Raw genomic sequence first — 13,720 nt, 5'->3', positions numbered from 1 at the left:
AGGCAGGTAGATTCCTCAAAGGACATGTTTATTGGATACATCATATGGGCACAGCCAGTGAAAACCAAGTCTAAAAGTTCCTGTGGTTTTAGCCTAATTAAAAGAACAAATGGTTTCTTCCCCAGGTGTCAACAGGTCATGTTGTCCAATGTAAGTAATGTTGATGCAATTTACATAGATTTTTGTAAGGCTTTGATACAGTAGTACATGATAAACTGCTATTGAAATTAAATTCTTACGGTATTTCTGGACCTTTGCACAAGTGGATTGCTGATTTCCTGTCTAATGGATTGCAGAAAGTCAAAATAGGGAACTCGCTGTCTAATCCTGCATCAGTTAACAGTGGTGTTCCATAAGGCAGTGTTTTAGGTCCCACACTTTTTTGCTCTATATCAACAATTTAACTTAAAAGTAATTGCGTGTTTTTTGCCAATGATGTAAAATTATTAAATTCTACAGATAATTCTGTTGATGTGCAAAGTGATATCGACTATGTGTCTGAATGGTCATCTATTTGGCAACTTCAAATTTTGATTAATAAATGCTCTGTCTTACATATTGGTAAACATAATCAGAATGTCAAGTATAAGCTAGGTGGCAATGATCTAGCAGATGATCTTCACTTTGTTAAGGACCCAGGTGTACTTACCTCTGACAATCTATGCTCCAAGCTCACTGTAACAGCATTGCTAAAGAAGAAGAGTTGTAAATTTAATTTTGTGAAGCTTTTTTTCTGGAAACATTGTATTGCTAATGAGAGGTTATAAAACATGTTGGACCAATTTTAGAGTATTGTTCAACTGTTTGGAATCCCCACAAAATATCTGACATCAGTACAATTGAGTGGGTTCAGAAGTACTTTGCAAGAACAGTCTTGCACTCTTCTGTTCACAACAGAATTCCTTACCCTACTAGGCTCAAAATTCTCAGTTTGGATAACTTAGAACTGCATTGCTTGTGGTCCGACCTAGCTATTTCATACAAAATTATATGTAGTAATATTTTACCTGTAAATGTCTTTTTCTGTTTTAATCACAATAATACATGTGCGAACAATCACATTCTAAACTTGACTGTGAAAAATACAATTTCTGTAATAGAGCTGTCAAAGACCGAAATGCCCTACCTGATTCAGTTATCCCAGCTACAAATTTTCATAGTTTCAGTCACAAATTGACTTCTGTCAACCTTATTTCATACTTAAGTGGTCAGTAGAGGGGGCCTGCATAAATGCACTAACCTGCCTATCATCCCTGTCATTGTATTTTTATTCCTTTATTCTTGTTCTCATTTTTGTTTTACAAATTCCAATAAATAAAGTAAGCAAGTAGCTGGCAGTCTGCTTTGTCACTCCTCTCTTCCTTCAACTGCCACCTGTTAGGATGGCCTTGTTTCCCACAAGGAAACTTTTTGTTTTGGCTGTTAGCCAATCTACCTCCTTTCCCCTCCTTCCCTCCTCTCAGAGTTCATGGCAGGGGTGGGTTTCAACCGGTTCGCGGCGGTCCCTGCGAACCGGTTGGTCGGCGAACCCGGAAGTAAGTAATTTCCGGGAACGGCAAAGGGCCCACCTGCCCGCCCGCGCTCCTTACCTGGTTTTGACGAGTTCTGCGCTTCCACGCATGCGCAGGATGCATACAGCACCTGCGCGATCCTCCAGAAGCAGCTGGAGCATCACACAGACGTTAGTACGCATGCGTGCGCCATGCACATGCACGCGCACGCTGCATGCGTGCACGAGGACGCCGCCGGCCCCGTTCCAACCGAACCGGTTGGAACGGGGCGAGAAACCCCCTGATTCATGGCGACTATGACACAGCAAAAGATGGCTTCAGACAGGTTCAGTTCAGAATCAACACTTTCTACACATGATATCTGTCTTTCTAGAATTTACAACAATATGACAATTTGAAACAGCCGTGATCTGTCTGTTCACACGATGCATCCTAGCAATTTTGTATGGTTTGGTTGCAAAATTCCCTTGCCTTGCTCCATTCTACAAGACGATTACTGTTTGATTTGTCCAGAACATAAATCTTAGTATCTCAATGTTACTTTAAGATGGAAGATAAGACTGATGTAACTGTTAAATACGATGACACCAAGATTGTATCCAGATGACACATTGTAAGATTAATGATGTAAAAGTGGTTATGGGGAAAAATCTTTTTTAAAAAAGATGGAACATAAGGGTGTCCCTCATCTCAATGTTATTGTCACCCAACTATCTAGTCAGATAGTTTCACTCAACTGAATCTGATCCCACACAGTCCCAGGCCAATTAGTAACATATAACATCTGCTCTTATGTAGCCGGCTTCCATATACTTAACAATCCCTTCTTCTGAAAATTCACTTTTATGTGTAATTAATCTTCCTCAGAACTTGAACTGAACTCAAACAAAATATGTACATATATAAATGAATTATAGAATATAATTTGAATTCTACATTATAAAATGAATTATATAATCCTATAAGTAATGAAAGTGCTTCCATGTGATTCTACCCTAGACAAGTTCAAATCACCAGGACTGGATGGATTACATCCCAGGGTTCTGAAGGAGCTGGCAGGTGAGATCTCAGAACCATTGAACTATATCTTTCAGAGATCCTGGAGCATCGGGGAACTGCCAGAGGACTGATACATCATGTGATGCCGCCGTGACAACACAAGTTTGATACCCATCGGTGAACATGTGCAGTTATTATAGTATAAAATATTTTGCTTTCATATTTTACTTATGAAAGTTACTTCCAAGGAAAAGGCTGCAAACTCAGACATGCCAAACCAGGGCATAAAATCATTGTATTTTGTATGAATCATATTTTATTCTGGAATCACTTTCTCTGGAAAAAGTAATCATGATGGATTGAAGAGACAAAGGAAATGATAACCACAAACTTTATAAGGAACTAGAGACAGTTTTTCCACCTTTTTCCCTTGCCTTTGGGTAAATAACTCTTAGGTGGCATATAAAGGCAGAAAATGGTCCATAAACATATCTGTTCATTTGGGTTGTGTATTAAAACCATTAGTTACAGATATCTTATCATATTGATTTTAAGGAGTGGAGGCCAAGTGAAAAAAGGAAGTAACTTTGCTGTGTATTAGGGAGTAGAGTTGGGAGCATATAGCATTCTGCTTCACAAAATAGCTCTGAAGGCATGTTTTCCTGGAAGCATCATCAAAGCAAACCACTAGGCATCTGCAGAACACTTTATTCTGAAAATAGGACATTCCAAAAGCTACAAAATATTATATTTTTTTCTCTGGAAAACACCAATCTGACCATTCATGGTGGTGCAGTGATTAGAGTGCAGTACTGCAGGCTACTTCTGATGTTCACCGACTGCCAGCAGTTTGGCAGATCGAATCTCACCAGCCTCAATGTTGACTCAGCCATCCATCCTTCCAAGGTGGATAAAATGAGGACTCAGATTGTGAAGGCAATATGCTGACTCTGTAAACCACTCAGAGAGGGCTGTAAAGCACTGTAAAGTGATATATAATTCTAAGGTCTATTGCTGCTGCTAGTACAGCAGTTTTATGGAATTGAAACCTTCCAGAATAGAAAGTGCTCCATGGTATTCTGGATGAAATTCATCTCCCAAATAGCCCACTCTGGACTAAATTCAGGATGCTGGAGAATATTTCCAGTTTTTGAATGTTGATCAGTTTACCAGGCCACCTTTGGTTTGTGTATATCAGTATATTCTGGAAGAGGAATTATACATTTCTAGATTCCTCCAGAACATAAATGGTTTACTCCTCAACTAAACGCTTTTGAAGGCTGCAAAACCCTAATGACCAATCTCTGCTTACATTCTAACTCCCCAGGTGAGGTAAAAATTTATTGTAAAGATCTTCCATGGTGCTGTTTCCTGATGAATTGTTGTAAAACAGGGATAGGTTCTGGATGCCACTACTGATAGTTTGCTCAGGGATTCGCCGCGCGCAAGCTTGGGGCATGCTGTTTGCAACAAAAATTGCTCTGTGCGTGCGTGCATAGAAGGCAAAAATAAGATGGTGGTGCCTACAGTGCCTCTGAGGGAACCAGTTTGGGGGCATTGTAGGCCTGGATCGCTGCCGGTTCCATTGACCCAGGCTGCCAAGTTACTACTGGTTCAGCTGAATCAGTCCAAACTGGTAGGAACTCATCTCTGTTGTAAAGACATCTAAAGCTTAGAAGGAAACACTTCAGACAAATATACGATGTATCTTTCTGCTTTTAGGCCTACAGGAATGAAATGGAGTTTACTCCTGCTACCTTGATGCAAGAACAAGTTTGTTAAAAGAAAAGCTGCAGCGACCAGCATTAGGCTGTATGTCCATTAGAAAGGAAATGTTCTGACCTAGGCTTCACCAAATCACGAAGCAGACTTCTTGTACCGACAAAACCCCTTTTTATTAAGCCAATGTGAATTCTTCTCATTCACACCCAGCAAAGTCTCGGCAAATAGTCTTTCAAGGGTGAATTTACAACCAAAGACCTTATCAGGCTTAGAGAGCTGCCAGGCTGCTATCTTCCAAACACAATGCTGTACAAGAAAATACTTGGCAAGGAGTTTCTGAGAGTCACGAACAAATCTTCACACTAATGAATTAATTGTCTCCTGCAAACTCCACTTCCCTTTCTCTTTTCTTTATTTCCTATGGGAGGAACTATTCAGCATCCACTTGTGCCTTTACTCCTGAGTTGACCTCTGTTCCATAACTCTTCCCTTCTCCTGGCAGCTCTGCACATGTGCACATCGAGAACAGGTTCCACCTGTTCTTCTGCCCCACTGATCTCCGATTCAGCTGTAACTGTCCGACAGACCTGGCCCCATCTCTGCCTCCAATGCAGAGCCCTCATCAGAGCCTTCCCCAGATCTCTGGATGGGCCCATGTTCCTCTCCAACCTCCTCAATGTACGAGTCTGCTGCCAGCTCTGCTGGCAGGCCACAACATGAAACAAGTGCAATTTTTCTTATATAGAAGAAGATACACTTTTTTTCCTAGGAGGTTCCTGACAAGAGAAAATAAACCAGACAAATAAAGGGTAGTTTTTCCAATAGATGCTAGCCAGATGTGTTGAACTACAGCTCCCATCATTCTATTCAGTTTGGACAGGCACAACTTCAACCCAGGAGGAAGGAAAGGCTGCTGCAATAGGAAGGACAGTCTTACGATATTTAATTGCAGTTATACAGATGACTTTTGCAGTTTCCAAATTGATGAAACCGCTGTGCAGATACATTCTAATTCTTTCTGCCTAGATTGAAACTAAGAAGGGAAAGATTCCCCATTTGTGCTTTTTCTCAATTTTCACAAGCCACTGTAAGCTTGTTTCATGACTAGTGAGGGCTTTCCATCAGTTCTGGAGTCTCCTGCACAGCTAGAGCTGTAACTTCTAGAAAACAATTTCATTCTTCCTTGGGTAGGCTTTATAACAACTTGGTTTATTTCCCTGGTTTCCTACCATGAAAAGGAGACTCCAAATCAATAGGTGTGGATCTGGTGGCAGTGCTGCAATAAAGAAGGTTCAGAGCTGTGCAAAAATTCTTGGTGTTCTGTTTATGATGTAAGAATCAGGATTTTTGAGGTGCCAACTTCTGTGCCTCTGCATTGCACATAATATAATAATGCCAAAGCATTTGATAATTCAGTTCACATATCCCACATGCCATATCATTTAATCTTCCTAGACCATTTCTGTTATTTGTAGAATTAAAGCCATTCTTCCAATAATAGTCTTTTCGTCCCCCTTTTTAAACTTTAATAAAACCTAAAATCAAATATACCCCACCCACAATCAATGGAAATCTGGAAAGCATTCTTAGCCTAAGTCATTTTAATACCCCATTGCATTTTCTTTGAGTAACCAAACCAAAATATGCATTGCTTTAAAGATATGCCTGTTATTTATTAACCAGGCAGAACAGTTTGATAATTCCAATCCGTTTGTCATCTGATCAGATCAAGTTAGTCAGCCCAAGACAGATTTATGATGGCTTTTCCTAGTAAACAATGAAAACTCTTGTCTTTTAAAGCTGTTAAATGTTTGTAAACTTTAAAATAATGGGATGAATGCATGTCTGTGCACAGAAGGGACTTTGAAAGCTTTGTGTCATCAATATCAATGACAACAATGTAATGCCTATTTTTGACAGCTTTTTCCATGTTTGTCCAAGCAGAATGGATGTTTCTCTCTTTTTCCTCTGGCTATATTATTTGCCTCCTTTTATATCTCCATGTTCCTTCTCTTCTACATAAATTGATTTACAATTGAGCCAAAAACTGTCCACCAGTTTCCTGAGCTTCTACTTTTTTTTCCTTTTTCTTATTTTAGTTTTAGAATGTATTTAACATCTCTTTTGGCTGTGTTTTTGACTTTATTGCTATGAAATGGCCGAAGTAGTCTGGTTTTATTTCCCAATACATGTAACTTTATCGCTCTGCAGTTTTCCTGGATGCTTCGTTTCTTGATGTAGAAATACAGACATACCCCATAGGTCTACCCCTGTGACTCAAATGAAGGCAAATGGATTACATGTTACTGAAGAAATTATTGGATAAAGACCCCTCAGATGCCATTCAGATATAGTTTGATTAAGAGAAGAACTATAACTGCATGCACGCATGAAAATTGCAAATAACAATAATAGCAATAGAAAGTTTCATATATGAATCCTACTGGCCATTTCTCAAGGGGAAAAAATAGATAATTGTGACCTCCAAAATATGATTGCCAAAATTATGACTGGAAACTGTTTTTCGGGAAGCTGGATGCAGGCGATGTTACGTTTTCCTCCCCTTGAGAAATGGTCAGTAGCTCATGTTCACATTGAAGTTCAGAAAGTAGAACAATAGAGTTGGAAGGGACCTTGGAGGTCTTCTAGTCCAGCCCCCTGCTTGAATAGGAGACCCTATACCATTTCAGACAAACAGTCATTCAGTCTCTTTTTGAAAGCTTCCAGTGATAGAACACCCACAATTTCTGAAGGGAAGCTATTCTATGAGTTGATTGCTTTCACTGTTAGGAAATTATTCCTTAGTTCTAAGTTGCTTCTCTCCTTGATTAGTTTCCAATCACTGTTTCTTGAGTTGCCTTTTGATGCTTTGGAAAATAGTTTGATTTTCTCTTCTTTGTTGGAGCCTCTTTGTAAGTACCCCGTATGGCAAATTGGTAGTATGAATCAGAATTGATAGCTTTGGGGAATAGTTCTTAAATTACCTGAATTTTCAATATTCCTGCATTGTATAGAAGTTTTGAGAAAGCTCACTTCTGCTGAGTAATATTGTTTCTTTGAGATTGTCTACTTGCTATCTTCTTTTTCTTGTCTGGTCTGCTAGGCATACGTTATGCTTTATTTCTTGAGTCTTTGTCACTAAGCTATTCATACTTGCCATAGTGCATTGGCATTCCCATATACTGCTTCTCTTTTGCCAGACCACTTCAGTCCAACAAAGTTGAAAGAAATCACTGGTAACCTAGCAGCTGCAGTATGTACATGTATTAATTTGAATATCCTTGGATGGTAAATCCTTTCAAATGTGCAAAATTGAAACTGTATCCTGTTGTAAAGATTATGAAAAGCAATATTACCATCAATCTGAAAGCCCTAAAAAAACTTAGTGATAAGAAGAAAATTCTATCAAAAATCCATTGATACGTAGGGCTAGATCTCATAAAGATAGTATATGGTGCTATAATGAATATAAATGGGTAACAAATGGTTGGAAGATCCAAAGGTTCAGATTAGAGACAAGCCATCCTGGGGAAGGTCTATATGGTTTTTAAGAGCTGACCACTTGCTTATGTGATGGCACATATACTATTAACAGAGTAGTGATTTCATTTGGATTAAAACATACAAACACCCACACTTGAAGGCAGAAACAACACTGTGTAGGAAACAAACAGGAAAAAAAGAGCAATGCAGATGGAGTAATGATAAGTGCAAAAATATTTGATTGGAGAAATTGATGAAGGATTTGGCAGGCAGTGTTCCTCCTCATATGCTTTGTTAATAGAAGGGACCAGGCAGAACTGATAAGAATGAATAGAAATATTTGTTTGGTTCAGAGGAAAAGGAGTGTATTTTCTAATGATTCATAATGATTAGAGATTTTGTCAGGGAGAGCCAAATGCCCAATCCTATTCATCCTGGTTCATAAAGCAATGGTCCAAATCAATCTCTCTGTTTCATATGAAAACTATATTTGACTTCATAGACTTATTAAACTCAGCTACTATATGTTATAAGCTACATGCTTTGGGCATGTGATAAAAAAGACTTTATATATGCTATCCTCTCTCTTTCCCTCCTTTCCTCCTTCTCAGAGAGAAAAAAATGGGACAAACTGAGAGATTGCTTAGCAAGAGTAGAAGAAGAGAGAAAGGGGGAAATAGAACAAGAGAACAGGAACAAAGACATTACTTGAATATCAACATAGTGTTGTCCTCAATGTTTTCCAAAGTCTAACTTAATAGAATAGAATAGAATAGAATAGAATAGAATAGAATAGAATAGAATAGAATTCCTTACTGGCCAAGTGTGATTGGATACACAAGGAATTTGTCTTTGGTGCAGATACTCTCAGTGTACATAAAAGAAAAGATAAATTCATCATGAATCATAAGGTACAACACTTAATGATAGTTTTAGGCAATCAAACAAGCAGTCAAATCATACTAGGAAACAGTCAATATAAATTGTAAGGATACAAGCAACAAAGTTAAAGTCCTGCAGTCATAAGTGGGAGGAGATGGATGATAGGAACGATGAGAAGACTAATAGCAATAGTAATGTCACCTTAGTGAATGGTTTGACAGTGTTGAGGGAATTGTTTGTTTAGCAGAGTGATGGCATTCAGGAAAAAAAACGATTCTTGTCTAATTTATACCTTAGGATTAATTCACCCAATTGTGGTTTATTTGTTTAGCCATGGTTTAATAAACTATGGTTTATCAAGCTGTGTAAACTTAATCCATGGATAGGTTATTTCATTTCCATGTGTATACAAGTAGACCGATAGACAGCTATTCTTTGACTTGCAACCATTCATTTAATGGCCACTCTCATTACAACGGCACTGAAAAAAGAGACATGACCATTTTTCACACTAATGACTATTGTTCCCTCCCCATAGTCACGTGATCAAAATTCAGGACCATGGAAACTGGAATGTATTTAATGATAATTATGTTGCCCTGGGATCATATGATCATCATTTACAACTTTTCCAATCAGCTTTCAGCAAGGACAGTGAATGGGGGGCCCCAACGGCATGATTCACTTAACAATTGCAATGATTGGCTTAAAAACTATGGAAAAAAAGTCATAAATAGGGCAAAACTCACTTAACTACTGCTTTGCTTAGGCATTAGAAATTTTAGGCTCAATTGTGGTCATAAGTCGAAGACTCACTGTATTTGTGGTTGATGTGCGTGAGTTTTGCTTGGTAGTGGAAAAAATGAAGTTCACCAAATGGACTTCCTAATATTTAATCTAGCATGATTCATCTCAGGTTCTTGTATATATGCCTAACTGCACCAAATGAAATAGACTAGACTAGACTAGACTAGACTAGACTAGACTAGACTAGAACAGAACAGAACAGAACAGAACAGAACAGAACAGAATAGAATAACAAAGTTGGAAGGGACCTTGAATGACTTCTAGTCCAACCCTCTGCTCAGGGAAGAAACCCTATACCATTTCAGACAAATTGTTATCCAATCTCTTCTTTAAAACTTCCAGTGTTTTCCAGTTTTCCACTGGTTAATTGCTCAAATTGTCAGGAAATTTCTTCTTAGTTCTAGGTTGCTTCTCTCCTTGATTACTTTCCATCCATTACTTGGAAACTAATGCTACATTTACCACGTGGAATTATTATGAAGATAAATAAGGTAAGAATTCTAAAGCATTTGATGTCCCCAAAGCAAAAAAAAAAAAAAGAGTGTTGAATAATTCAGAAGCAAAGTGAACCAGAAGAGTGATCAGCATCTGCAAACTTTGCTTCAGGCAGCCCTTGCCAACTGTTTCAATGGAGACACCCTTTTGATGCCAAGGTAAATAAACAAGTCAGACCGAGCCACGGCAGATCTACAGAGTTCTTATGTATCTTGGCACTAAGGCAGCTTTTGCAGAAGGAAGATTTGGAGAATGGGAAATGTCAGCCCTTCTGTGCAAGCTTTTCCTCTTGATGTTTTGGAAATGAAATGGATAACAACTCAGAAGCCAATATTGCTCTGAGGAAGTAGCTTAGTAGCACAATCAGATGCAGTATTGATGAATAGTGATGGGTAAGGAAACTGATGGATACAGGTAGTCCTGCAATTTTGACCACAATTGATCCTAAAATTTATGTTGCTAAGTAATAAAGTTGTTAAGTGAGTTTTGATCCATTTTATTACCTTTCCTTGTTAAGTGAATCACTGTTAACTTAATAATACGGTTGTTAAGTGAATCTGGCTTCCCCATTGACTTTGCTTGTCAAAAAATAGCAAAAACTGATCACATGACCCGCAGACACTGCAACCAATCAATTGCCAACCTTCTGAATTTTGATCATGGGGGATGCTGCAATGGTTATAAGTGTGGAAAATGGTTAAAATCACTCATTTCAATTCCATTGTAACTGAATTAAACAAACTCTCACTCTAGGAATACCTGTGTTAATGTTGACTAGGAACTTATGGCCTTTGGTAGCATTTGATCCATAAAAAGACAAATTGCAACCACCACCAGAATTTTTTTTAAGAAGTCTGCCTCAGATTTGGGGAATTGTATCTGAAAAGAAAGCAATAGCAATAGCAATAGCAGTAGACTTATATACCGCTTCATAGGGCTTTCAGCCCTCTCTAAGCGGTTTACAGAGAGTCAGCATATTGCCCCCCAACAATCTGGGTCCTCATTTTACCCACCTCGGAAAGATGGAAGGCTGAGTCAACCCTGAGCCGGTGAGATTTGAACCGCTGAACTGCTGATCTAGCAGTAGCCTGCAGTGCTGCATTTAACCACTGCGCCACCTCGGCTCTTAAGGACATGATGGCTCAGTGGCTAAGACACTGAAAGTGTCGATCAAGTTGGTAGTTCAGTGGTTTGAATCCCTAGCGCTGCGTAATGCAGTGAGCTCCCGTTACTTGTCCCAGCTTCTGCCAACCTAGCAGTTCAAAAGCATGTAAAAATGTGAGTAGAAAAATAGGAACCACTTTGGTGGGAAGGTAACAACATTCCATGCACCTTTGGTGTTTAGTCATGCTGGCCACATGACCAAGGAGACGTCTTCGGACAGAGCTGGCTCTTCGGCTTTGAAATGGAGATAAGCACCGCCCCCTAGAGTCTTTAATGACTAGCACATATGTACAAGGGGAACCTTTACCTTTACTGTATCTGAAAAGAAGTAGAAGTGACTAAGCTGGAAAAATATAAGGTAGGTTAATACAGTAGTACCGACTCTTCAAATTTTCAGCAAAACAAACAAAGGTTAGCTTAAAGTTAATGCAGTACATTTATCTAGGATTTTGCTTGGTTATTATTGCAGGTAGCTTCTATTCTGGCTTATCATGACCCAGTCTTAAAAAAAAAAATGTATGTGGTATGTCTCCCCCCCTCCTTTTTTTTCCATTCAGTTGATACACAAAGATTGTCTGGACACATCCTACAGTTTGCTTGGCAAGGTTTTCCCAAATAGTGTGGCATTCCTTCTTCCTAGGGCTGAGATAAAGTAACTGGCCCATAATCATCCAGATAGTTTTATGCCTAAAATGGGACCAGAACTCCTGGACTTCTAGTTTGTAGCTTGATGCTTTAACCACTACACCAAACTCCATTCATAAGGTTTACTGTGAGAATGAAAACATGAAACCAGAAATTTATAAATAACCCATGAACCAATAATATTAAACTATTTTAATCTTATAATAAGGCATTAGAGTTAGAGTGTTAGAGTTTATTGGTTTTGTATGCCGCCCACTCCCGAAGGACTCCGGGCGGTTCACAATAAACAGGGGAGGGAATAAATAAGACAATACAAACAATTTTAAAATCCACAACAGTGACAATTAAGACGGGGCTGGGTGCTTTAACAGCCCCCAGCCTGCCAGAATAGCCAGGACCTAGTAGCTTTACGGAAGGCCAGGTGGGTAGTAAGGGTCTGGATCTCCACGGGGAACTCATTCCAGAGGGCCAAAGCAGCAACAGAGAAGGATCTCCCCCAGGGGGTCGCCAGCCGGCATTGGCTGGCAGATGGAACCCAGAGAAGGCCAAGCCTGTGCGATCGAATTGGTCTTTGGGAGGTAATTGACAGGAGGCGGTCTCATACAGGTATCTTCCTTTTTATAAAAAGGAAGATAAAAATGGTAATGGTTCTCCAGCAACCTAATAGCGTACTATTTAAATGATGTGATTGTCAATAATGACACATTAATCATTATAATCATAACAGATGCAGAGATGGGAATTGTCCTGAGAAATAGGTTGCCATACTGGGCTTTTTCCTGATGCTATTTGTCATATTTGTCAATGCATGGATGAAACTGTAGTTGGGAACACTTCAACCTCTCACCCCTCCCCAACTATCTTATATTTTGCAGAATAATTACTCCTTCCCGCCAATATCTAACTTTTAACCATTTATAACTTTCTGGTTGATTTTGTTTTGCTAATTCGATCCTCCCAAGGACTTTTGGGTCACCTCCATTGCTCTTTCTTCCCCCTCCCAACAGAAAGGCTAAAGCATCAATTTCTATTTTTCTGAACACAAAACAGATGTCCCATAAATGAGTCTGCAGTTAATAAGCATGTCCAGAATGGACAATGGTTCATACTGTTCTCTTGGATTAAAAAGTGACTAATACTTTGCAGGAAGAAAAAAAAAAAGGCAAACATCGCTTAATAGGCTGATTTATTGTTAAATATGGAAGACAAGAGGCCATCTTAAGAGACGGCAAAGATAAGGTCTCTCAATTTATTCTGTTATTTCTTAAAACTCTGGTGACTCGAAATGATCTCTCCTTGCATCTGAAAGTAAAAGGCTAACTTAGAGGGCATAAATTGAATGACACAGCACCTCAACATCCTCTTTTAACATCTGAGATGACTAAATAGAAATTTATTGGAAACAGAACATTTCCTTTCTGGTGTCATCCACTCTGTATATTCCCAATTTGTTCTTGGGTATTGATAGGTCCTGCTGTAGTTTCATTTTATAGGTTTCAAGGATGAACTGCCTTGGCTCATTATTGTATTCTGCTGACTTATTCAAGTTCGCTCTGTATTGTGAAAAGTACTTGGCTTTAATCACAGTGAGCCAATTCTTATTTTTCAAAACTGGTCTGTTGCAAGCTTCCCCCACTATCTCCATTCCCAAAGAGAATACATATATAATTGTGTGCAGATTTGTACTTTGCAAAAGGTTAATCACAAGGATATGTACACTGTGATATTAGAAGCCGTTTAGCTGTTGCCGTTGAACTAAGAACAACTCAAGTTTAAATCCACCTATGGTAATAGAGGCTCTTGGGAAACTTCGGTCTAGTTATTCTCTCTCTTGCTAAGTCCAGCCTCTTCACAAGATTATTTGAATGTCACTTTGAGCTCCTGGAGGAGAGACCAGATATCTATTTAATAGATAAAAGAATAAGCAAACATTGGCAGAAAGAAAAGAATAAAATAGATATATTTTGCCTCTAGGATAGCCTTTCACAACTTCGCTAATGTCTGGTTAAGTT

Source organism: Thamnophis elegans, chromosome Z, assembly GCF_009769535.1.
Source record: "Thamnophis elegans isolate rThaEle1 chromosome Z, rThaEle1.pri, whole genome shotgun sequence".
NCBI classification, from domain to species: domain Eukaryota; kingdom Metazoa; phylum Chordata; class Lepidosauria; order Squamata; family Colubridae; genus Thamnophis; species Thamnophis elegans.
The sequence above is the reverse complement of the archived record's forward strand: the minus strand, read 5'-3'. Positions refer to the sequence as shown.